Raw genomic sequence first — 25,496 nt, forward strand, 5'->3', positions numbered from 1 at the left:
ATATCTGCCAGTCCTGTTGCCACGAGTACCGTCCAATAAGTATCATGGTAGGTTAATGAAAGTAGTAACCATGCTTCTAGTGAAGTATCCTCGCCTCATGAGGATGCTCAATCCGAGGACAGTTTTCACGAAAGTGACCTTGCCTTGAAAGGAGAAAATGCAGAAGCACACACGCAAGATATTTCTAGATAATATTTTGTTCCACAAAACGACCCTCCTATGAGCGCGGGCATCGAAAATGGAGGTTCTTCGGACTATGCATCATCATCTGCAGAAAATCAGGCAAGTCTTTGTCCACGTAAATGTGTGGAATTTCAAGGATGGCTATGATGGGTTACAAGTCACCGAATTCCGCTTGTCCCAGTTTCTGAACTTCTCCGGAAACTAAGCACCACTTTCGACGTTGATTTTGTCATCGACGCGAGGACATTGTTGAACAGTCCTCGATACACTTCAACGCGATCTGTCCCTCCTGGCGAATATTGCCATTTTTCTGTGAAGGAAAATTTAGAACGCATGATTGCTGTGTTCCTGAGTGGCTGTCGAGGGTAGATCCCTTGACAACGCTCAGAGAATGTTAAATGACAATGTCAGCCAAGTTGGACTGACGGTTCAAACTGTAAAATGTTTTGATATTGTTTGTCGCAGTTTTCGTTTTGTCTGTTTGGTTAACCTGTTTTTCTTTGACCGAAAGGAAGAAAAAGACACCGTAGTCTAGTTGCTAGAGAACCGGCCGCTGTGACCCACGGCAGAAGTTCGATTCCATTATAGGTTGCACATCACTTGTTTGTATTATAAAGCGAGTTAGGAACCTACCTACCTACCGCAAAGTGCCAAGAATGAGGCATTAAAAAGTTCGACTTTTGTTATTTCAAATTATCTTTCTAAGGTGGCGCTAGTATTATGGTAGCAGCCGAATTTTTTATTTTCTTAGTTAAATTAGCTAGCATTTCTGTGCTTCAGGTACCGAGTACGAAGCCACACTGAGTATTTTTCTGCATTGCAGCAGCGTGTGTCGCAAGAGGATGCAGCGCCGTGACGTGTCATAGCGGCTACCTGACAAAGCGAGGAGTGGCGCGACGGCTCATCGGCGTCATCGCTTGCGCCGACGCAGTCTGAGCAGCCAAGCGGACTGCGCTCTCCGCGCAGCTTCCCTCCAGATTGCGTAACTTTTGAACCCGCCGTTACATTGACCGTTATTTTTGTCAGGACCAGCCGTTAAGTTCCTGACGCGTATTCGTTCATGAACTGCGGAGCGCCAGACTGCCTTCCACATCTTCTTTGCTCACGTAAGTAGTCACGGCCACTTTGACACCTGTCGTGTTTAATTATTTACGGTTTTCAGGCGGGAGTTTTAGGTGGAAGTTTTAGGCGGTAATGAAGTTTTTCAATGAAAGCGCCTTGATTTTAACTGCAATCTCTAATATTGTTTAAGAGGCATGTTTACGTCTGCGTACGTTTCTTTTATTGTATGCGTATTCAGGTTTGCCAAAGCTGTCTAAAATTACCTCTGCGACGTTTCGTTGACCATTGATCGTTAGGAAGACGATGACATTCCCGTTTGGCGCAGAATGATTAGACGTGCTACGATCTTCGCGTAGCCACAGCGTTCTTCCGTCAACGCTCTTGTGCGAGATCACTCGTGTGTTTTTCCGAGCGTGAAAGGTGCCCGCGAATACACGCAAAACTGCCGAACGACTGGCCGCTCGAGGCAGTTTGCGTGTATTGGCAGGCACCTTTCACACTTGTAAAAACACTTTATGTAGCTCATATTGAGAAACAGAAAGCGGTATCAGGGGTTTCTCATGTTGCTTTACAATCTTCTCATTGACACTTTTGATCTAACTATAGTAATTGAGAAGTTAATTAATTAATTAGAACTAATTATCTAACTAGGCGGAATGCAAAAAATAATCTGAGTATCTCCAACATTACCTTGGTTCTGTCCTGGTACGTGGCACTTGCATATTTTTAAAGTTTGGCTAAAGTTAAATGAAACACCCTGCATGTAGTGCACTGTTGCCTTGTTTTTTGTAACATAATCCTGACAGTGTAGCTATTTACAGCATCTTTTTTTAGGATACCTAACATTTTTTGGCTTCAGTCATGCAACAAATAAATTTTGAGGTCGCACTGGCGTTTTCTTTTTGCAAGTCTGTGCAGTAACAAAATTCTGTTAAAAAAAGAAAAATTCCAATATACAGTTGTAATAGGCACTGCTGTTACATTATAAACATAGATACTCCGAGTTTATCAGCATAACAATAAAGAGTTTTTTTTGTAACTTACTATGCAGGCACATACCTACGTGCAAGAGAGAAGGCGCGTGAGGGTGAAGACACCGATCATGTACCCTCTACAGGTGCCAAATGGGCAGACAAAAACGCCGCCGCCCAAAGGGCCACCACGAAACTCCTGAACTCCAAGAACCCAGGTAACTGTTATTTCATATTAAAGTCGTACGAATTAAATTTTCAGCGTGATACATATACAGTCGTATCTCGATAATTCGAACTCGAAGGAGCCCGAAAGTTTGTTCTAATTAAAGGAAAGACTTATTTCTGAAGTATTCGTGCGCCACAGCACGACGTACGAATGGAGTCGTTAGATATCACGGCGCGCAAGCAGATGGCGAGTAGGGGCCACGAGACTGCCCACGTCGAGCAACGCGCTCGCAGAAAACGATGCTGTAGGGAGCGGGCGGCGCCAGCACGGCGGCGCCGGGCGCGCGCGGACACGTCAAAGGTGAGGGAGGAGGGCGTCAGGGAAGCGGATTTGGCTGAGCAGAGGTGACCCCGTCGCTTCGGTGGCTCCCCTCACTCTCCCTCTCAACTCCCTCGTAGCTCCCCCAGCTTCGACTGTCTCCGTACGCGCCCGCCGCCGGCCCGGCGCCAGCTTAACCCTCTCCCTTCTTCCTCACCGTGCATTCAAGAACAAGTCGCCTAATTGTAGAGGACGCGTAAATGATTCATCTAGGCTTCTTATAAATAGATGCAGTGTAACTTTATGCATCGAGCTTCTTTAAATTCACTGGGGATGCATGCGCCGGGAGAACAGCTCTCCGCCATCAAATGCATTTTGGGGAATTAAAATAAATAGTTATTGCTCGTATGCACTTACAATGGTTGCCATACTTTCTAGGCGAAAACTCTTGCGGACACAGTAGCTCACAAATGTGTCTTATTCACAATTACAATCTAAAGTGTTTCCTTGGCGGCTTGTGTACAAACGCCGAAGGCTTGTCGTTTTCGTCAGTCCATTGGTTTGGCTGATTTACAAGGAGTATTCTCAGAAACTTCTCGGCAATTAGATTTGCGGATCGTATCGCATGACTGTCGTCAACACCTTCAGGGCAGCTCAAGATGGGAGCGCGTTGTAAATAGGGCTGGACTGCTCTTTCGAGTACTTCTAGTACATTCCTGCGTGGCAGGTGTTCGGAGGCTTTATCGAAAAAAAAAACGCTATTATTTATTTATTTTAATTTTATAAATACTCCAATCACAATGCGGTGATTTTAGCAGGGTGGTACAGGCATAACGAATACGTACATTGGTATGTACAGAAAATGCACAGGTTAATAAAGAAAAGTGTTATTTGAATAAATACACAAAGCGTACAGGTTGGGCACACGCAACGTTACACTAAAGAAGTAAAATACTGTCACTGCAAACATGGCACAAACAAAATAATGGCACTGTAAACATGATAAAAAAGAAGGTAATTTGGCGGAGACGACGTCATTTTTTAGCTGGTTCCAGTCCACTATTGTGCGCGGAAAAAAAGAATACTGAAAAGAGTTGCTGCGTGAGGAAAAAGGAGTTAATAGTGAAATTATGTATTTGCTGAGTAGCGTATCCGGAGGAGAATGCAACGATGTAATCTAAAAACGTTGGGAGAAGGCTACGATCTTTGTTATGTCTATCTTATAATTCCCCTTTATTAGTTGATGCTATCTTGTCCAAATATCTTCTCCAAAAGCGCTAGAAACTCGGGCTAGAAACTCATTGATAGGGAACAGGTGAAAGGAAACACCGGGTGTTTTCCCGGAACTGGACTTGCAATACGGAGCAAAGCTATACACCATCACACAGCAGTTATATACCGATGTGCAATGAACGGCGCCAAGTCTTGCCTGTGGCAGCGGGTACTAAAGGGTGTACGACCGTCCTCAGGAGCCCACAAATTACTGCAAACTGAACAACACTGACAGAGCACCGAATAAAATGTGCGGGAAAACGATCGTGCGAGCGTGAAGGCAAGCGCATGTACGCGGAGCAGGGGAGGAAGGGTCAGGGTCGCAGCGCCCCTACCGCCGACGGGTGGCGAAACGTGCTGAGAAACTCTCCCATTGTTTCCCCGACGGGTGAGAAGGCCGTAAGAAGCCAGCGCGCGCTCCACTCGAGCCCGGCCGTGTCCTGCCGTTGAAGCGAGCGTTGGCCGGTTGTGAGCAGTTTCGTTGGCGGGACTGGGCCTCCGTCGTAGCTCCTCTGCGTCGCAACCGCAGCGTTGAGACATCGACTCGAACACGCGTGTTACGGCGCGACGACGTAACGGCGACCATGCCATTTAAGAGAGAGAAACTTACGCCGCCGTTCTTTTTCTTTTATTGCGATAGAAATTATATGGGCACTCCAAGCGCATTTTTGCCGCCGTCGTCGTCGCCGTGATAATCCGTATAAAGTGCAACGGCGATGAAATCGTCGCCGCGCGCCATGTGTGGGTTTTAGTGTGTGGGCTCATTTCGGTGTAAGCAATAAATTGCATATGCAAGCACTCGAGATCATAATTGATATATAAACTGCACGAGCTTAACCTTTAACCCATTGCGTAACTATAATTATGTCACCAAGGTCAAAGTTAGTGAAACTGGGTGGAAAATTACGGCTTATGTTCCCACCTTGTGTGTAGATGACTCACTGTTTTTGTAAAAAAAAATTCTTTACAAGTGCTTGGCAATGTTATTGTGTGGAGGTTTTCAAACAGGCAAGTCATAGGCGTGCAACATTTTAATGGTTTAATTACAGCAACTGAAGTTCTTACTGTATATGCTTGAAGCAGCCGTTCTGCAAATAGTCGCTGTTACTTAAGGTTGCACTCGTCTGCTGTCTTTTATTTTTTAAGGAATCGCAATATATTTGCTCAATTTGAAGTATGCGATGTGTTTGATAAACTGGTGTTTAGGTATATGCTCAAGCCTGCGCCATTTCTGAGTTGGCTATGTCATCTGTGGCAAATAAAATTGCGGTGGTGTAACAATGCTGTCACACTGAAGCTGTGCCTTTGCAGAGCCACACTTACCTCTTTTCTCGTACAACATTATCAGAAATGCATTATCTATTCCTTTCTTTGAATGCTAATTGGCACCTACTTCGCACGTGTTTAGGAGGCTGCTGTCATCTACCAGTCGCCAACTAGTCAAGACAACAGCCTCCTGAAAGCTAGCAAAATAGCCGACACTTACACTGGTTGGCGATTGTACATGCAACACCTTCAGTTAGATGTAAAGTATGTCTTCAAGGCAACAGAAGGGAATTTCACTTGTGATCGGTTAATGTTAGAACCATGTTAATAAAGGTGGAATGCTCGAAAACTGTGTGCTTGGACCAATATATTGTAGTGCTGCCCATTGCCAAGATATATTGCAGTGCTTATTGCCAATGCATTGAAAAACTATACGTTCACTAAGAAAAGTGTGCTTCAATTAATATACGTTTTACACATGCCTAATGTTTTTGCAGTAAGAAGACCTGCTGAATTAAGGAGCTACAGCCCAGCAGCCTGTTCGAAACCAGGTTTATCAAGGTCGATACCTGTAATGGACGTTACCCGGAGGCACTCATATTTAATGTTGATTGCTAGCTTGTCTAGTCGTGTTTACTTTTTGCAATAAAAAATGTTATTGCTGTATGTGTTTCGTGTATTGCACAAGCGCAAACCTGCATGCCGCCGGCCGGCGAAACGCCGCAGGGGCATGGGGAGAGGGAAGGAAAGGGAGACGAGGGGGGCGCTAGAGGGGAGGGTGAAAAAAAACGGATGTCAAAATCCTGATTGTAGCAGGATTCAATCTGTATTTTTTAAATGCTTCTAATGGTCTTACAAAATCCCATTTCAAGATAGGATTTTTCGAAACTACTTTAAGCAGGATTCTAGAACTTCTTGCAATAGTCATATCCGCCGGACATTAGCAACGATATACGACCGTTTATCGCCTTCTAAACGGACTGCACGGATTTTTTAGTGCGTCTTTCAGACGTTCATTTAGTCTTGGCGAATCGGTATGGAAGCAGTTTTCTATCGCTTTTGTGCTAGCTGGGTACCTGGCAGCATAGCGGTAGCGATGCGGAAATGGCGAAGCTTGGAGAACCGTACACGACTGCTGATCTGCTCAACATGCGCAAGTTGATAGGTGTCCCTGGGCGTGCTTTCTCGCTGCGCACGTGATTTGAGCTGTTGCAAGAACGCCGACGCGTTGCATGGCCGTCGAATGCTCGAATACGAACTCCAACACAAGGCGGTGGATGTGCAGTACACAACGCTGAGTTAAGTAAGGCCGAACACGTCTTTCCCGTCCCAGCTGTCAGAGCGCAAGCGTGCACAGCGTCGCAGCTAGGCAATTGCGACGCGGCTCAGCCAACGCGCACAAAGCAAGTAAACTGCAGTTGATGAAGCTGCACAAGGCTACACTTCAAAAGCACTTACCCATGCAAGGTCTGCTTGCCTTTCTCGGGATAACTATAAGTACTACAAGCTGCGATGACGCACGAAAACCAAAGGTATGCTGTATTCAAGGGTGATATTCCCGAGCGATCAATTCCGGTACACATTTCACGCGTCTCTACATCAGACGCATCGAAGTAGACGAACGAAAGCCTTTCTGGCGCAGCGCTAGAAACGCTGCCAGCAGGAACCGCATGCTCCATTTGTCATGAAGAAGAACGCGACGGCGCGTGCACGGTGTAGATGCGGCAGCAAGCCATGCAGGAATGCAATGCCCCCAGAGCGAAATGGGCGAAACTGTCTGGCCGTGAGTTTACGCACACCTAGCGCCGAACCCACGGCCCAGCGTCAGCTGCTTATCATCCTTTACTACAGATGGCGGTAGTTGTCCTGATCGGTCGACACGAGTCCAGTGTTCACAGCGTGCCAGGCAGCGGCCGGTGAAGTCGGATACGTCATGCCGGAGACGCTAAAATACGTAAAAATTTCCCTGCGATTTAAATGTGACCCGCAGCAGCACGGTGATCACTTGTTGCCGCAACGCAAGCGCATAAGTGCGCAGCGAGCGGGAGCTTTGTTGTTTGCCGAAGGCGCAAACTCAACACGCTCGCATCCAAGGAGGTTATATGCTCGCAGCAGTAGTGATTTGTATACATGCAGGTCAGCATGCTGATGGTCAGCCAAGCTAGCGCGCGATACACACCAGCGGCTCCGGCGTGCGATTCTATTCCCGCACCAGCTACGTAGAGCGTCCAATTTTCGCCGACATAGCGTAAAGCTCTTTCCAGTCCTGAAGCTTGTTTCCGTCCTTGGTTGCGTCTTAACTTTATGGAATAAGACAAACCAATTAGCCCAGCAACAAGTATTGAAGCGTAAAGCTGTACCACGCGTGGATCGCGACCGCGTTAAGCCGGACTATATATGCGCGCCTTTAGCTTGGCCACCCCAATGCGCTCTTCTACGAACGGAGGTAGAACGCATTGAGGTTCTGCTTGTTGAACGGAGACAACCAGATAGAGAAAACCGGCTTGACTCGGAGAATACTTCGCCTTTAAAGAAGATCGCGGGCGGGCAACGGCGCTGACACGGGGTTGCAGACGACCCGCGGGCGCTGATTCTAACGTCACTTCCGTCAACTGTTAATGGCGGTTTTTTTTCCCCCCCAGTTTCGGTATGAAAAACATCAATTTTCCCGAGCGTTTTGTGAAGTGCCCACTCGCATTTCAAGCGTAAAAATTCCCAGAGACGCTGCTGTATGTCTAAATTATCTGAAACAGCGCCTTTTACGCCGGCGAGGATTTCGTAGCAGTTCGCTTTAAACCACGCCCGCACGGGAACGCAGTTGCAGCCTGAGGGCGTGGTTAAAAATAGAAAAACGAAACCCGACCCGACGCCAAGCGACGCAGCTGTCATCATCAGCAGTCTTTGACCCGGGGCCCGCGCTTTTTGCAACGAACGTGTGATGTGCTCGCCGGTTGTCCAGCGTGTTTGAAAGCAGACGCTGAAAGAAGACGCTGAAAGTAGGCGCTGTCGACGCTGTCGTGCCCACAGTGTCCCTGCACGTACGGTAATCTCAGGACTGCTTCAACGGTGCGGCCACTCCTGCGAGAAGACCCACTATGCCAGGCCGTGTCGCGCCGTACAACGGACCCACGATACAAGTGAGCAACTTCCACGGCACACTCGTTGACGTTCCGATCATTCTTCGTCGTACGCCGCAGCTGTTTCATTGCATCCCCAGTGAAGTGGCGGTGACGAGATTTCCGAATGGAGTGATATACAAGGTCGTGCAGTCCAGCCCTTTTTACCACATCGTGCCATATCGTGTTCCCATTCAGGCAATACCATGCCAGAGATTCATTGCCGTCCCTGTGTTCCTCGCTGCGGGGCAGGGTCAACCCCAGAGCCTGGCGCCTAATCCAATTTACCAGGCTCCGATGGTTGCTCGGGTATCACCGGCTATCCCGTGTCAACACATGGGTGTGCCCAATGCTGCCACCGTGCCCTTATCCCCGATACCTGTTTCAGTTGACGCCGAAGGAGTGCCGCAAACGCCGGTGATGACGCTCATGAGGAGGCCAGCGGCCCAGGCAACGAAGAAGCCGTCAGAGTGGACGGTGAACGAGGTCGCGGAGTTTATTAGGAGCATTCAGGGATGCGCTCGCTACGTCCAACTGTTCCACGAAAAGAAGATTGATGGTGAAGCATTGCTACTTCTGTCCGAGCATTACCTTATCTCGGTCATGAACTTCAGCTACGGTGCTGCCATCAAGATGCGCTCGGCGATAAAGTGGCTGCAATGGAAGGAGAAGGAAGCGCCAGTGGGTCCCCAGTGAACCTTTGCCTAGCCCCCCCTCTGTTATGATGAATATATGGAACATAACGTCTTTCGCTGACAGCAAGTCCGGCTGTTGTTTTACATTTCACCGCCAAGTCGCGCATAGACGCAATTCGCGATTGACGCTCCGCTGCAGCACCTGTCATGTAGCCACATTTTTGTTAAGAATTGCAGTGCGTTACTGAAATCGTGTCCCAAGATGGCGGCATGCTTTTATTTTGCGAAATAAATTATTTTATTGGTCGTCTTCCCTCGCAGTCTCCTTTTGTAACCTTCGTTAATGGACACTGGTGTTACGGTACCGGCTGGCCACTCGGGTCCCTCAGGTATTGTCTGTGGTACTGCCGATCGACCACTTTGGAGGGCTCTTGCGTGGCGTAAACTCCAGGCACGCCGCCTCACTGGAGCGACGATCATCCTGTCTGCATAGGTAAACTATGGGAATAACCGCATGCTACATGAAAATGACGCCGAAAGAAGGTGTTCCAATCCTTCCGTCAAATTGACTTCCCCTGGTATAGCCACTCAGTACACTCAAAACATCCCGCATAGTGATCGAGAATGTGACTCCTTCGAACGATAAGCCGATCGTCTGAGTGCGCAATTGATAAGCGCTTAGCTTGGCTATGCTGGCAACCTGCGCTCCTCTCACGTCACGAGTGATTCGCTGTTTGTCCTATGGGGCTACTGACATAGCACTCATATGAACACTGAGGGCGAATTATCGGCGTCGCCGTGATGGTTCCGTGTAAAGTGCGATAAGATCCTAGTGCGCTTTGTATGCTGTTGGTGCAAGGATGAGTCGGGAAGGATAGCGGCTTGATGCGCGCCGTCCTTAGGCGCTCAATAAGCCCCCGCAAAGGAGGCAGGGAGGCTGAGGACGCGGCAACGTGATCAAGCGCGCGCTAGCGGGGCAGGTGAGCGCCCATGTCTTCCTCTAGCCCGGCCGTGGCTGTACATGGCTGTCCATGCTGCTGATCACGCACACCGTCCGCACCCGTTCGCCTTATCTTGGAGGTAATCTGCGGTGGGAGCAAAGGTAGAGTAGCCGAGATAGCTTATCGCTTTATGCGCGCGGTCTTACCGCGGGCCCAGTGTTGGAGGTCGCGTAGTCTCAAGTTTCGTAGACGCGTTGGAGCGAGCCGCAGCACAATGAAGTAGTCGCATCCCGTTACCGTCACTATTCATCATGCCAGCGTTGGGACAGCGAGTGTTCGCGGTTATCGAGTGCTAGCTGTTGATGTTTGTCTGTGAGTGTGTGACACCATGTTTGTTAATCTAAATTGTACGTGAATGTTTACTGTAATTAATACTTCTTCTTTCTGGGGTTTGGCTTAGCTACACCTACGTTCTTTAGAGAAGATGCAGACAATCTTGACCCTACCAACCACGTCTTCTAACTGAACTACTCACACGTACGTTCTTTAGAGAACATGTGGACCCTTTGTCAACCACGTGTTTCAATTGAGCTTCGGTTACGTTAAGTATGTTGCGCTAGTAGAAGCGTCACGACTTTTTCAGCGAAATCAATACCAAGGTGGCATTCAAATTTCGCACCTACGAACGGCTCTGTATGAATGCCCATTCCTCCTGGTAGATCCCATGACGTTACTTGTTCTGCACTCCATGTGTGCCAAAATAGTAAAAAGCGGGGACGACAGTCGACATTGCTTTCCAATACTTTAGTGCCTCATTAAGCACAATAAGACACATTGCTCGGTGATATACATCTCGTGTAAAATCTTGGTGCATTCAATTTAATGCCACTTTCGTTCCTTTACTGGCTGCTTAGATGAGAATAAACAAAAACTATGCTTCACCTGCGACGACGCACAAAGTGAGAAATTTGCGGGAACGAAACGGTGCCGCGGTCTGCCACTCGACGCACGGCGCAGGATAGTGCGCTTCTCCTCATCTGCTCCAGTTGTGGCGGCTGAGCGTTTCCGCGGACGTCCTATCTTGTAGGTAATCTGCGCTGGGTTGGAAAGCTAACCGACCGGAGATAGCCGATGGTTTCGTGTGCGCTGTGTTCTCGCGCCCAGCTCGCGTTGAAGCGAGAGGCAGCACGAAGGGGAATCCGCCTTTTGCGATGCAATGGTGGCGCCATCGTGACTAGAGCAACAATTTGGCAGGCGCGGCTAGCCGCCCCTGCGCGTAGTGACAGCCGCCGCCGCACGCGTGACCGGAGAAACAGCGTGTGAGATAAGACCGCGACAACGCGTGCGCGCAGGCGTATTTTGCCATCGTCAGCTAGCCATGGAGCCCGCTGGTGAATCTTTTGTACCCGGAGGTTTCTTCAGCGTGACTAACGGCTGGAAGAAACATGAAAGAGCGTAAGATTGGGCGAGTTGGTGTTCCATGTCTTGTACTTAATAGCGCATAAAAAGGGGACGAGGCACAGATGGACGACGCGGACATAGCGCTGTGTCCGCGTCGTCCATCTGTGCCTCGTCCCCTTTTTATGCGCTATTAAGTACAAGACATGGAAGAAACACTTCGGAAACGTCAAGATACCCACGGAGGCGCAGCTCGAAGAACACATGGTGTAGAGCGGAGCGCGCTTCGCGCGACAGAAAGTGAAAAGAACGATGTTCCACGAAGAAGGATACGTGCGCAACGTCATGTATAACGACGTGTCAGCGGAATCCTCGTGTGGACTTTTACGTAGTATCTGCCGTCTGTCCATGAAAGGCGGATATTACATCGTGCACGCCGCGATTTCGAAGGCGACGGGCTCCATCTTGGCTGGTCATTGCCTTTGCACCGCAGGGTGAGCAAAGTTTCGATTTCATGTGTAGAGGGCAACCGGCATTAACCACGTGCAGGAAATTTGTCTGATGGGTCATATTTCGGGATTCGCAAGCATACCGACCCTGCCATTGTGTACTAGCTGATTGCTTCTATAAAAGTATGGTAGTTTAAATGTAAAAAAAAAATACCCATGCTGTAAATGAAGAGGACGAGGAGTTCCTGTTTGTGCGCATTTGCACGTAACCGATCGACACGGTCGTGTAGCATACCAAGTTGCGCTTGGCTGCAACCATACAGCCTTGGATTGCCGATGTCATACAGTACACTATTTAGTGGCATATAACGAAAATGATTTCCTGGTTTGGCTCTTTAATGTAAAACCACTAGTTGTACCTAACTTGGTACCGGCATAACTGTGTGACAAGCTGCATCGCTTTGTTCAATGGGGCTGTTAATGTGTGCACATGGTTACAAGGCAGACGTGCAGTGGTGGTGTTGGGGTCATGTCTGACATTGCTGCATGTATTTCACATTGAGTGACTTTAAATAGCAACCCGTTCTTTAGAATTCGTGAACAGCTGCTTCCATCCTTCCGTTGATGAATACCTGTTGAGCATGAACCTGATCTCTTCCATTTTATTCTTGCAGCCTTAGTGGCACATGCCAACATTTTGTTGGATTAATTCTTCAAGCGATTCACTTGGCGCAAAAGGATGCAGCAACGTGCACGGAGGTTTCATGTACTTGGATTGTTCCTGCCCAAGGTAAGAATACTACTGCTTAGCAGACATTAATTAACAGAGGAGGTGGTTAATGTGCCTCAAAAATCTGTGCTTACACTTCTTGCCCTTTTCGGCAAAGGGTTCTTTGAGATGCCGTGTTGACCCTTTAACGTGTTGAGGGATTGTTTGCATTTGTGGTATCAACTTTTGACGATTATCAACTCATTCATGCAGCTACCTGGTTTACAGCGTAGATGAGTACTGGTATGTGAACAAATGTAGGCTACTGGTTTGAATCAAGAGGACATGTTAGCGTCACTTTATAAATTCTATCTACAAGACTTGCATTGAGAAAAAAACAATGCAAAACTGCAACATTTAATTTCCTTACACTGCATGTGGTTGTTGACTAAACACCACAGGAGGCACTTAAATTTTGTTATTGTACCTTGTACAAACAAAACTTTTTTTTTTCAGCCAGAAAGCCTGAGCCACCTCTGCCTCTGCAAGACATCCCTTTTCATTCGAGGAAAAATGAAGGTGGGAAAACGCAGCAGTTTGACCCACTTCCAGGGCTGTCACCGAGTGATCCATCTCTGCTTGCTGCCGATCTCGAAAAGGTGGCAGCAAATTGCCTGATTCTCTGTTATATGAACAAAGAAAACTCAGGAGAATCACTTGTAAGTGTAAGTGCTACACTTCACTCGTTTCTTCACGTTTGTGAACTGTTAAAATAGGAGTTAGTGGTGTTGCATCAGCCTGTGACATCAGACAGGAACAGTGTGATAGCCGCTTTTACTGTGCTTTTGTGTTAAATACAGTTTGCTTCAATGTAACACTAATGTTAGAAGTGCTTTATATATGGTGCTCCTTTTTTCTCTCACTAGCCAATATGCAAGGTCAGCAATCTGATGATAATGCAGCAAACCTGTAATGTAAGACTTGGTTATTTAATGCAAATGCAACTAAACATCTCTAAAGCCAAGTTTATCCATTGTGGAAATTATTATTGTAAGGTTCCAACTTCTACTTTTAAAAATTTTGGCTGAATCCATCTCGTGATGACAGAGATAACACGAAAGCATTCATGCACATACACACTGTGAAACTGACACACGTCTATTCAACTTCCATTCTATCGCTTGCCTTGTCCATGATGGCAGTAAGGGTACTGTGAATGCCAAAGTGTGACACATATTTAATGGCTTTGAAATGCTGTGTGCCACTACAAAAGACAAGATCTTTACACCTCCTGTCTTTAATGCTGTAGGCATCAAGTCGGTGATGGAGAACTCCCCAGTGCCTGCTTTGTAAATTTTTGTAGTCACATGTGATTTTTTCATTTTCATTTTATTGTACATCATGATAATGCGAGACTGTCCGATTACCTGCGAGTTGTGCAGCAAGGAATGTGACTATGGCATGCTAGGGGAGTGTTATTAAATTATCTGTACATATTTTCCTTAGTCGCGTGTATTACATGCCCCTTGGTTTTTCCTACCGTGCTTTATAGCGCAATGGAATAGCTTCTCTACAAAGCCGCTGAACTTAATATTAAAAAAATTAAATTTTGTATGGCCAAATTTCATGTGCATTGATTACTATGCACCTCTATACGTGTCGCTCGAGATTTTCTACCCCTTGTGCAACATGCACATTATAGCGCTTTCATATTTACATTTGCTCTTGATTTACAGCATACATGTTAGCACAGGTCCATGTCACTGCTTCTAAATGTTTTTTTCTTTCTGATAGTTTGTGGAAGTTTGTAGTTTGCTTACTTGCAAAACTGTTCCTTGCTCACCCTGAAAGAAGGCCTTTACAGTACAAATAAATAAAATTGAATTACTTAGAAGTACAATACTGAGTTTGCCGGTATAACAACCACAATGAGGCACGCCAGGTATGAACCACAATCTGAACCTACTTTTTGCGCTTCTCACAGCTGGAGCAATAGGATGCAGTCAAAGATGCATTTATAAAATCCTCAAATCTCTACTATGCTACTTTGTATGTTTAAAGCTGCAGTACTATTCAGGGTAGCCACTGAGATACCATTTGCATGTTATCTGCACTGTCTACTGCAAAACACTATATTCCAGGATGAACACAGTCCCAATAAAGCGACACCAGAAGCTGCAGACACTCCACTGGTCCCAGACATTGAAGACTTCCACAGTGAGGCCAGTCAAAGACTCCTACAAGAGAGATTTGATAGTAAAAAAGTCCACTTCCTTGTTTATTACATTTTCTCTCAACTTGTCATGGCATGTGTCACTCATGTACATGCGTCATTCTGAGGCTGTCTCATTCATATAAATACCCCCACCTATGTCCCTGGTATCACCTTTTATAAGAATACCGCTGAGCAGCAGATAATGGAGCAGTCACTTTTAGACTTGCAAGATCTCGTCAATTTGCGTCCACATGTCAGATAACCTTGCAGTGCTGTCGCATAACTCAATGTGTGTGAGTGCCCACAGCGTCTTTTGCTTTCTGCTTAATCTATCAGGCGTTTGTGAAGCACTGTCTAAACATATAATGGATGTTGCTTTAGCAAGAGTCCATCACCTGGATTTTTGCACGGCATTTGCCACATCATGTGTCTGGCTCTTCCTTTTATTTTTAGGCATGTTTAAATACTTGCAATACTGAACCACTTCTACCATTTAGCTATGTTGACCAACAGTATAAGCAGAATAAAATAAGAACATAATGAGCACATGCAAGTTAAAAGCTGTGGAAAAGTTCTCATGTTACTGCGAAAGTAAGCTGTACTGTTTTGTAGGAGATCGGTATCTACCCACATTTTAATCGTTGCAATATGCAGTTGTCATTTCACACAACCTAAGTACTTGAGCCTCTTTGTGTAGGCCTGTAGTTGTTTCTTGTAGAAGTAAATCAAAGTGAACATAGTGGTCTTAAGTTTCTGACAAGTGATTCATCATAAACGAAAGTAAGGTGTGCAAACACTGACAACAGAACCAGACATGGCATTTGTGTAGTTTGGTTCTCTTGTATCCGTGTTTGCACACCTTACTTTCTTTTACTGTGAATCCCTACGAACTAGCTCAACTTTCTCTCATTCTAAGCTTCATTTCTAGCACACTTAACTCCTATTCGCAGTGTTTGTGTTGTGTGGTTCTCTTGTGTCTGTGCTTGCACCCCTTCCTTCTACGATGAATCCCCACCAACTAGCTCAACATTGCCATGACAAGTGATGCTCTGTTGACGTCATGTTACTTGTCATTGCCTTAATACAATGCAATGCTTACTGTGCGACTTGTAAAATGAATTCACTTTAAACCCATAAATTAACAAGTGTTTATTTGCAGCTATACAGGCCCTCTCGGTGGACAGCAGAGATGTTGTGCTTGAGTCAACGATTAGACAGGCCACAAAGTCAGCCTGGCACATGGAGCGAATTGGTTGGCTCACTGCCTCAATGTTTAAAAAAGTTGTGCCGTGCCAGAAGCCTGATAGTATTGTTAGAAAGATACTATACCCATGCAACTATAAAACTGAAGCCATGCACTATGTAAATGTGCATGAGCCAGATGCCGTTCAGGCGTATGAACAGATAATGGCCAGCATGGATAAGAACATAACAGTTGGATATACAAGCCTGCATGTGCATGCAGAGCATCCGTTTATTGCTGCGTCCTCAGATAGGCTGGTATTCGAGGGCAGTTATATGGGGCTGCTAGAAGTTAAATGCCCATTTTCCTTCAAAGGAAAAACAATCGAAGAAGCTGCAGCCTCTCCAAAGTTTTGCTGTAGGGCAACTGATAACGAAATTGCATTGAAAATCGACCATGAATACTATTATCAGCTGCAAGGCCAAATGGCAGTGACAGGACTACGCTGGTGCGACTTTGTTGTGTGGACAAATGAAGCATTCCTTGCATCCTCCACACACGTTGAAAGAATTTTCTTTGATGAGGCCATGTGGTCTGGGGAAATATTGCCAGCACTACTGAATTTTTTTAGGAATGCTGGGCTAGCCGAGCAGTTGACCCAGCGAATTAGAAGAAGGCGTCCCCTGTACAGTTCTTCCAGGTACACTGGCACTACTAAAAGGAAGCTAAAAACTGCCAGAAAGCAGGAGCCCCTACTACAAAAATATGTGCACCACAAAGAGAATGATGTCATTGTCAAGGAGGTGGGACATAACAGTGTCCACACCTAGATGTTGAGAAGAGAGTAATAATTAACCACTCATACCAGCCTCATTATAGCAAGGTGGTACAAAGCTCTCGTATGAAAGTATTCCTTGAAAAATTGTTTGGGTAAACAAGAAGCCATTTCAGGGACCCTTTGTCATTATCTATGTTTTGCTGCGTGCATAGTGCTTATATGAAAGTTTTTTTTTTTTTAGTTTCCTTTGAGCAGCAGCACGTTGGTATAGTCTGCATTTTATCGGCACAGTGATGTGTTAAGGAGGCAATCCAAACACTGTTGCCAAAGATGATGCCAAGTGGGCTTTAGCTTTGTTTACAAGCACGATGCTACCTGTACATACAAAAACTATTACTTATTATAGAAATAAATTATTTGTCACTGACGTTCGTTGCCCAGAGGTACAAATTGTGTGGGGTGAAAAGTACTCTGTCTTTCCAGTGTTGGAGGAGTACTGACATTATTCCCAAAAGTATTTTTTGCCTGAGAGTTGTGTTGTAGTGATGTTGCACCTAAAACTCAGTGTCGTGAAGTATTAACTATACGGTTGCTTCGTGGTGCACTGTTGCAGGTAATTTGCAAGCAGCAAACAATAATAGACTACGTGTCATGGCTAATGATGTTTGCACACAAAAGTGCTGCACGTGCAGAGAGCTCCAGCTAGCGACTTCATCTGCTAGCCAAGCACATGCTACGTCAAATTCGCTGTCCTCACAGTCTGCGTACCCAGCTGAGCATAGCATGCTGCAAATAATTTTGCATTTAAGAGCTGTTGCTCATGCTCCCTTGCAGTGTCTTCGCCTTGAGGGACATGCGTACACAACGCACTGTTTTACAGTCGCTTTTTTTATACCTAGGCAGTGTTGAGAGTACACGATACATGCAGCATTGAGAAATAACGGATATGGCATCATGCTTCAAGCACATATTTGACGTGATGAGTCAGAGGTATCTGGTATGAACAGCACCACACTTCTCAGATATAAGAGAAGCAAATTGTCAATATCTACCAGCAGCTTCGTAGGTAACACCATAATGTAGATACGGCTCTACAGTGCTTTTGGATTCAGGATGCACAGTGCTACCATCAATCATTTCTCCACAATAAATGTTTGAAGGCTTGCAGGGGCACAAGCTGCCCTGGCAGCCTGACAACCACTGAAAACCATTTGGATGGCTGTGTATAACAGTATATCATACGGTCTACGATTTCAAAACTAATGACATAAACAGCCAGCATCAATGGCAAAACAAAAAGAAATTGCATGACATAAGCAAATTGTGTCGCATTGGTGATAACTATGGCCATTATGTATATGAACATAATAAAAAATTTGAATATATGCTGTGTACATGGAAGAGAACTGGAAAAGCAGTATCATTTATTCAGAAAGACGCAAGATACAAATTGCCCCAGAAGGTAGTACAGTAGACAGCGTCGTAAGCACATGCTATATGGCACGAGAGTAGACTGTCGGTACATACCCTAGTTTCTTCTGGTCATGAGCATTGCAAAGAGGCTCATTTTGAGTAGCTGAACTGTTTCAGCTGGCTACTTGTTCTCATTATGGACTGACATGATTGGGTGCTGAAAATTGCACAGAAAGGCACAAGTCCTAGAAATGCTGTCCGCAATGTCGAGCATGTTGATTGGCAGAGGTTTGTCTAAAAAATGAAATTCTTTGATCCATCTTATAACTCGCTCAACATGGATCCTAGCGCCAGCTATTTTTCATGTAGCAATCACATCATTAGCTGACAACTAATTCCCCATTTTAAATGGTGGCATGTGGATTTGAATAGATGGTGACAAAACACCCTCCAACCTAAAGCCTATGTCAACCATCACACCATCCCCTGCATCTAAAAACCCACTAGGCCTGATTTTTCAACAACTTCGCTATCACTAAGATGCTCTCCCCCACAAATCTGGCACAAATGAAACATAGCGTCTGGTGTTACTCCAACAAGTGCTTTGAATGTGTTGTAGTGCTTGTAGGAGGAGAAAGTGTGCCTTTGTGCCTGCTGCATTGTAAGGCCATATTTTCAGCTAAAAGGTGGTCAGTGTTCTCTTCTCTGCTTAAGGACGTTGGCTCTAGGACCTCCTGTGGCTCGGTGAGCATTCGGGATGTTGCAAGCAGCAAGAGTGCATCAGCTGCCCCTTGCTCCTCGAATGAAGAGTCTGCACCTGCGTTTACATCAACAGATGCAATAAAGTGACGCTACTGCTTGTAGACACAATTAATCGAACGCTGACTTGTACTCTGAGCATTCGAACTTTGTGCGGAGTTCATTACCCTAATTACCTGGGGCAGCTAGCACGAACACCTAATAATGAAAATAATAACGAATATAAGAATGTGTTCGAGTGCAGACTAGTTGTCGAGGGTACATTTAAGAATGCATTCTTAAATTCGCTATTAAATGTTCGTGCAAGCCGCCCCTGGTTACCTGAAAACAATTTATGGATAATTATGTTACAAGCATGCAACAGACTCGCTATGTGCAGCTTAAGGTGAGCCTGAGAAAACATTTTCAGCTGCATAATGTGTGTGGGTTGAATGCCATTAGTTCAAAAGCTACTGCTCACCCTGAACACAGGACATGTCTGCTTCCCCATCATGGTGACCTTAACAAGCTCCTCCTTGACCTGAAACCGCTGCACCTGTGGCGTAACGTGAATAAGTAATAAAACAGTATGAGTACGCACAAAAACACATGACTCGGATAAGGCATGAAGTGTAGTTTTTGGGGCATATATCACATTTCACCACTGCATGTCATTGCTTTATGGTGTGCCATAGTGCAAGGCGTACATACTTACACATGCAGTGGGAAGGCCAACAGAATGCAAGTTGGCATACATTATTTACCCACATAAAATTGTGTATACCTATAGAAATGAAAAAAAAAATGGTCAGAAAGGTCAGAATCGATACCTCCTGTTTGGGGGGTGCCTGTTTTCCTCTTCGAATGCGCCGCGGTACGAACAGGTCGACAGCGTCCATTTTTTTTTTTTTGAACTGGTCCATGTACACAAATAGCGTCGGTATGAAGTCCAGAGGTCTGGGTGACAGTGAAGGTGCCCCTGAAATAGGTCAGTTACACAATGAGACGCAGCACAGTAAAATGAGCCCGAGTACATACTGTACTACATCACGATTTGCTAAACGAACATAGGCATTCTGCAAGTAAATATTACTGTACTTGGTGCCGACAAGAATGATAAAATTACAATTAGCAAGTAAATATTACTGTACTTGGTGCCGACAAGAATGATGAAATGACAATTAGCAACGATTGCTAACTAGCACCATTAGCCACTTCCACAGTGCACGCTGTTTCCCACGTCTGCCCGGCAGTGCAGGCGCGCTTCGCTCCGACAGATAACTACGCCGACATCACGAGCGTTCGCTCAGTGTTTATGAAACTGTAACTGTGCACGGTGTGAAGTTGCGAACTGATGACGTTCTAGCTTCGGCCGCACAGAGACGATAGAAAAAAAAACCTTCGCGTTCCACTTAGCTGGCTCGCGCGAGCTCATAGATCGTTTCACTGGCCTAAACGTACAGAAGGGTCTATTGTTAAAGGGAACACCGGAGTGCTTGGCGTCTGCTCGGCGCCACCCCTGGCTGGTGGCTGCAAGTTTCGCGCAGGTGCAGTGAGCGCTGTGGGCGGTGCTCTTCTGTCGTCTGCTACCGTCTCCTGCCGTGCTTCGGATAGTAGAGAAGCAAGCCGATCACGCCTTTTTAATGTTGGCCGGTGAGTCTATGGCCACACACTGATACCCAGCCATTACAAAGCTAGAAGAAAATTAGACGAGGCAAAATATTAACGAGCAGGTATTCTTGCCGTTTCAGCTTACAAGATAAACATGATCTTTTTTTTTACAGATGTCTCTTTGTGACACAGCTATATTAGAGAATACTTCTCCGTGTGAAGTGCCCATCTCATTTGTACTACTGCATATTCAAGTCGCTACAGTGCATAGGCTGCACAATTAAAGAATCAGCAAGTGCTTTTAACAAGCATAATAATTTATAAAGAGCTATCAAACGAGTTATCATTGAATCATGGGAATCTAGGTGCGCAGTAAACATTTTTTGAGGCGGGCAAATCTTTATGAAGCAAGAAGGCAAACAAATGGGCATATATCGATTAAACATCAATCCAGTCACTCTCCTTCCAGCTGGAAGGGAAGTGACTGGGTTCAAACACGAATTACACGAGCTGCTTGCTTCGCAACGATCCGAAGCACGGCAGCTGACCGTAGCAGATGACGAAAGAGCATCGCCCATAGCGCTCACTGCGCCTGCGCGACACTCGTTGCAGCCACCGACCAGCGGTGGCGCCGAGCAGACGCCACGGGCTCCGGTGTTCCCTTTAACAGTGGACCCCTCTGTACATTTGCGTCTTTGTCGAGATTATTCGTATGAGTCAGTAACGATGAAAACAGCGGGGTAAACTATAGATATGCCAATTCATACCTGTCACAAAGTGCTTCCTGCACAGTCAAGATGCTGCCGACGGCTGCCATGGACGCCCTTGCGCATCTTGCCGCTTCACAGCCCTAATCCAGGCTTCACGGCGCTGTCGATCGCGTTTTACTGACGGAAATCGGAAAAACCACACTGTGCTGCTGGAATGGTCATGGAAGCTGCAGCCGTAAGCGACACACGACATTGGCATCGCACCAAATTTCGATGACAATAATGTTCAAAAAGTGACTGACTAGTGCGAGGCTGACTAGTGCAGCGCCCCAGCGCCTGCCAAATCGCTTCAGTCCTCAGCCGCTAGGGCGCTGCGCAGGCGCAGTTCGGCCACTGTAGTCCGGCGTCGCAAAAGGCGGATTCGCTCACCGCTGTCCGCTCTTCATGACGCGCAGCGTTCTGACAGCGCATGTCCACCAACATCGAGTCAGCCATGTTCGTGTTTGCCTGTTCGCGTGTGAAAACGTTTTTGTTAATTTGGTTAGTAAGCGAGTGTTTACGGCAAATTATGCAGCGGATAAAACGAATATCTTTAATTCGTATAGCTGTCAAATATTTTGCTATAGCAATCAATGACTCACCTGTCGGGCGAAGCTATCACTTCTTTAATTCTGGGACAGCTTGTGTGAGACCTCCCGCTGCTTCTACTCGTCAAAGCAGTCGGCACCCGAGGCACAGAAGGCTTCGTTCTAACAAGCAGCCCCACCAAGGGCTCTACCGCACTCCCAGGCATTCATGATGAAGCCCACGTTGTCCTGGCTGTACGTAGTTGACAACCAATGGGTGCGAAAAGAGACGTTCTCGTGCCAGGTAAACTCGTGGTGCGGGTACCCGTGGCATCTCTGAGCCACGTGGTACAGCAGCGTCGTGCAGTCGCCGATGACGAACACCTTGCCTGCAGCTGTCTGGTCCAACACGTCGGTGCACCACAGGCGGCGGTAAGGAACCAGCGAACTGGGCTTCAGCTTGCGGTACACTTTCCGGTCGTGGCCGTTCGGCGACAGCTGCGTTTTCATTTACTCGTCTTAACGTTTGTGTACGTGGCAGCTGGGATAGGCTTTCGTACAAGATTGTTTGATTGCTCGATCAACTGATTGATCGATTTTTAGTGTTCCAAAGCAACACACAGCCAATGAGGGACATAAAACGTTTTAGAATCAATTCTATGCCTTTTATAATTGGGGTTTGCTAATTTTTATACGTTTTTTATTCGTGTCTTTATCACATCAACATCCTCGCTTTCTCCCTCTCTTTTTGTTCCCCTTTCCCCTTACGCTAACGCTACGTAGCAGGCTATAGCACATAGCAGTTAAGGACGACCTCAGCTTTTCGCTCATAATAAATTTATATCTCCATCTCAACCACCTGGGGCACTTTAACGCTCGCCGAAAGCATGGTGCATGAGCGCTTTCATATTTCGCTCCTATAGCAATGCAGTAGCCGCGACCGCAAATTGAAGCCACTACCTCATGTGCACCCTCCGCAGGAGAACATCCTATAGCTTCAGAGCCACCACAGCAGTTGCTGTTGGCAGTGATAAACGTGGCGGTGCTTCTGACAACAGTGTCAAACGCGCACATGACTCTGTCTTGGAGAATAAAGAACAACTACTACTACTTTTGCTACTGCTGCTGCTGGAAACATGAAATAATTAAAAATTTAATTAAAACAATTCACGCAGAAACTCCTCTGGGAGTTGTTTAAGTATGCGTAAGCACTGTGCCACTTGCTCATCTCCACGCAGCCCGGTGTCGTTATCAATGCTATAAAACTTGATCCTACCAGTATAAACGACAGCGCTGCGGTGACACAAACTGCTGCAGACGGCGGCGCAAGGTGAATTGACGAGGCAAGCAAGCTAGTGCAGGTAGTGGCGCCAGGTGCGCTGATGACATTCCGATCATCATAAGCCGTTATCGCTCTTTAGCGCCTTGTCCATCCATGTCAAACCATTATGAGCCGTGATCAAAGGACTTGGATGAAAGGTGGCGGCACGGACCGATCAAACGCACTCTGGCACGGCCGTGCGGACTGTATCTTGAAAGCGATCTGCGAAGCGGACAGAGTGTGCCGACTGCTGATAGCTCCTCATGCTGTGTTCGGCCGCTTCGTTCGCATTGAAGCGACAGGCAGAAGGAAGGTAAAGTCGCTCGCTGCTGCGAGCTTTTATCTTCAAAGCGGTCATCTTATGGGAGGGACGGACGGACGGACGGTTTTCTCGTTGGGTAAGCATAGAAATGATTACGCATTTTAGATTTAGTTGAAATATTATAGAAATATGAGAGACAGAGAACAAGCAAGTATGCTGTGAATGCGTGCACGCATGCGTACCGTGCCGTGAAGTCAAAGACGTTTGCACAGGTCAGTTGTCATCAAGAAGTAGAGCCTCATTTGGCCTTTTTGGTACGACATATTGCCCAAGAAATAGCACAAATAAACCCAAACTGAACAAACTGGAAGGTGTATTAATGACAGACTCAATGAGCATGAAGGCAGCCTTGATTAGAACGAAGGAATGACTGATAAGTCATTGTCAGCATTGTGTCTATAAATGGCTCGGGCTATGGGGGCACTAGCACTTTTCACGGGCGTTTCAATCAGTTGACACGAAAAATGCTCGAGGCAAGCAGATAAGTTGCTTGACAGCTCGTGCGTTAGCATGACGTTCTTGGCACGGTGCGTTGAAGAGTTACGGTCTTTGCAGTCAGAGACTGGCGGCAGTGACATGACATGGTAACATATCAGTTTCAATTTTTTTAATGTGCTATTTTTATTTCGGTCTGCTTTATATACAGCGGCGCTGTTTAAGATGAGCGTTAGTCCATAACGTGCCAACAGAAATGTGGGCCGATCCTGGCGGTAGTGCAGAAAGGGCCCAAGTGCAATGACACATACCCCTGTGAACTAGTGAAGCTGAACTTGGCTAAGTCTAGGTAAGCATGGTTGGGACTAGTTAAGCTTAGTCAGTCATCGATAGCCAATCAACAGCTACTCGATAATCGATCAATAATCAATAAATTCCGGAAAATGCTGGGGATGACTTGATAGTGCTTAGCCTAGCCCAAAAGCCAGGACTAGCTAGGTGCCCATCAGCTCCGCTGTCTCTTTAGCATTGCACCTCCAGAGAGCTTCTGTCAGCTCCCTCTGAAACGACATGGGAGACCCTAATACGGTCTCCAGAAGAAAAGCTACAAAAAGGAATCATTACCTGGGCGGAAGAGGTCACCGCAGACAAGCGGCCATCTATAACGCCCTGAAATTTCTCGTATTAAAGTTGTTTCCTCCTCCTCCTCCAGTGCAAGCTACGCTATTTTTTTGCGAATCCTTCAAGCATAAGCAAGTTAGACGTAGTTATTGGGCCAGTAAGCGGAGAGTTACGGTATATGGCTCAAGCTATATACAGTAACTCTACGGGGCACTGCCCTCTTGCGCCCCTTGCCGTCTCCCCTTTGTAGCTTTCAGCGCGCTTGTGGAAATGAAAGGAGGAAGCCGCTCATCGGCCCGATAACTACGAGCCATTTACAGTAACTCTACGCAAAACTAAGGCTCCTCTATTTTTTCACAGGTAGCGACAACTACACGTGCAGGGCCTCGAGGGGTCAAGGAGAAATGCTAGCAGATGACGAACCGCTCGCCCCCGTGCATTCCGCGGAAGCCTGAAACCGCACTCATTGCGCACTTAAACCGGTTAATTAATAACATTTGCAGCCTAAGCTGTGCACGAAACCTTAAATGGCAGAAACAATAACTTGAACAAGCCCGGGGCACGTTAAATGTTGAAATAAGATGCGCGTTTCCGAAGCAGCTCATTCTTCCGAACAGTTTTCAACAGCGGCGGTCATACAGGACATTTTTTAACATGCTAGCATTAAGGGCCCCGTGATGCAGGAAATCTGGTGTCGGTGTTGGGGGCGTGGCCCGGGCAAGGAAATCATTCCGAACCACCCCCACTGTGCAGTCCTTCTATGTGGTGCAAGGCGTTAGTGAACAAAATTTAAATTTCTCAAAGTAATATCCGTCAGAAAATCGTAAAGTACGACTTAACCACAACCTGCAGACATGATAGCATCGGATTGTAATTTCAATGTTTCGAGAAAACATAATTCTGTTACGAGGAAACTCAAACACAAATCCCTTTTCCAGCAATTCTACCATACAACAGCGGCGCGCCCGGGTATGTTACTTGCTAAAACACCATCCAGATGGTGCTCGCGTCCTTGGCAGGTCAAACCGGGACATTGCCTGCCTAATGTGTTTTGGACACGCGCGCGCCTAGGGGCAACAGTAAACAATAATTAA

General features: G+C 46.4%; 2 long non-coding RNA genes across 2 annotated transcripts; one reads left to right on the forward strand and one right to left on the reverse strand.

The window, feature by feature from the left end:
* The first annotated feature begins 940 nt into the window (after positions 1–940).
* LOC125942565 (uncharacterized) lies at positions 941–5,832 on the forward strand. The gene is made up of 3 exons (XR_007465218.1): positions 941–1,289; positions 2,297–2,434; positions 5,739–5,832. It is a non-coding gene; the product is annotated as an uncharacterized LOC125942565 (long non-coding RNA).
* A 12,181-nt stretch (positions 5,833–18,013) lies between these two features.
* Positions 18,014–21,455, reverse strand: LOC119455070 (uncharacterized). Its single transcript, XR_005192758.2, has 4 exons — positions 21,195–21,455; positions 19,647–19,795; positions 19,298–19,372; positions 18,014–18,895 (listed from the first exon to the last, which is right to left on the reverse strand). It is a non-coding gene; the product is annotated as an uncharacterized LOC119455070 (long non-coding RNA).
* Positions 21,456–25,496: the final 4,041 nt, after the last annotated feature.

Source organism: Dermacentor silvarum, chromosome 1 (genome assembly GCF_013339745.2).
Source record: "Dermacentor silvarum isolate Dsil-2018 chromosome 1, BIME_Dsil_1.4, whole genome shotgun sequence".
Classification (NCBI taxonomy): Eukaryota; Metazoa; Arthropoda; class Arachnida; order Ixodida; family Ixodidae; genus Dermacentor; species Dermacentor silvarum.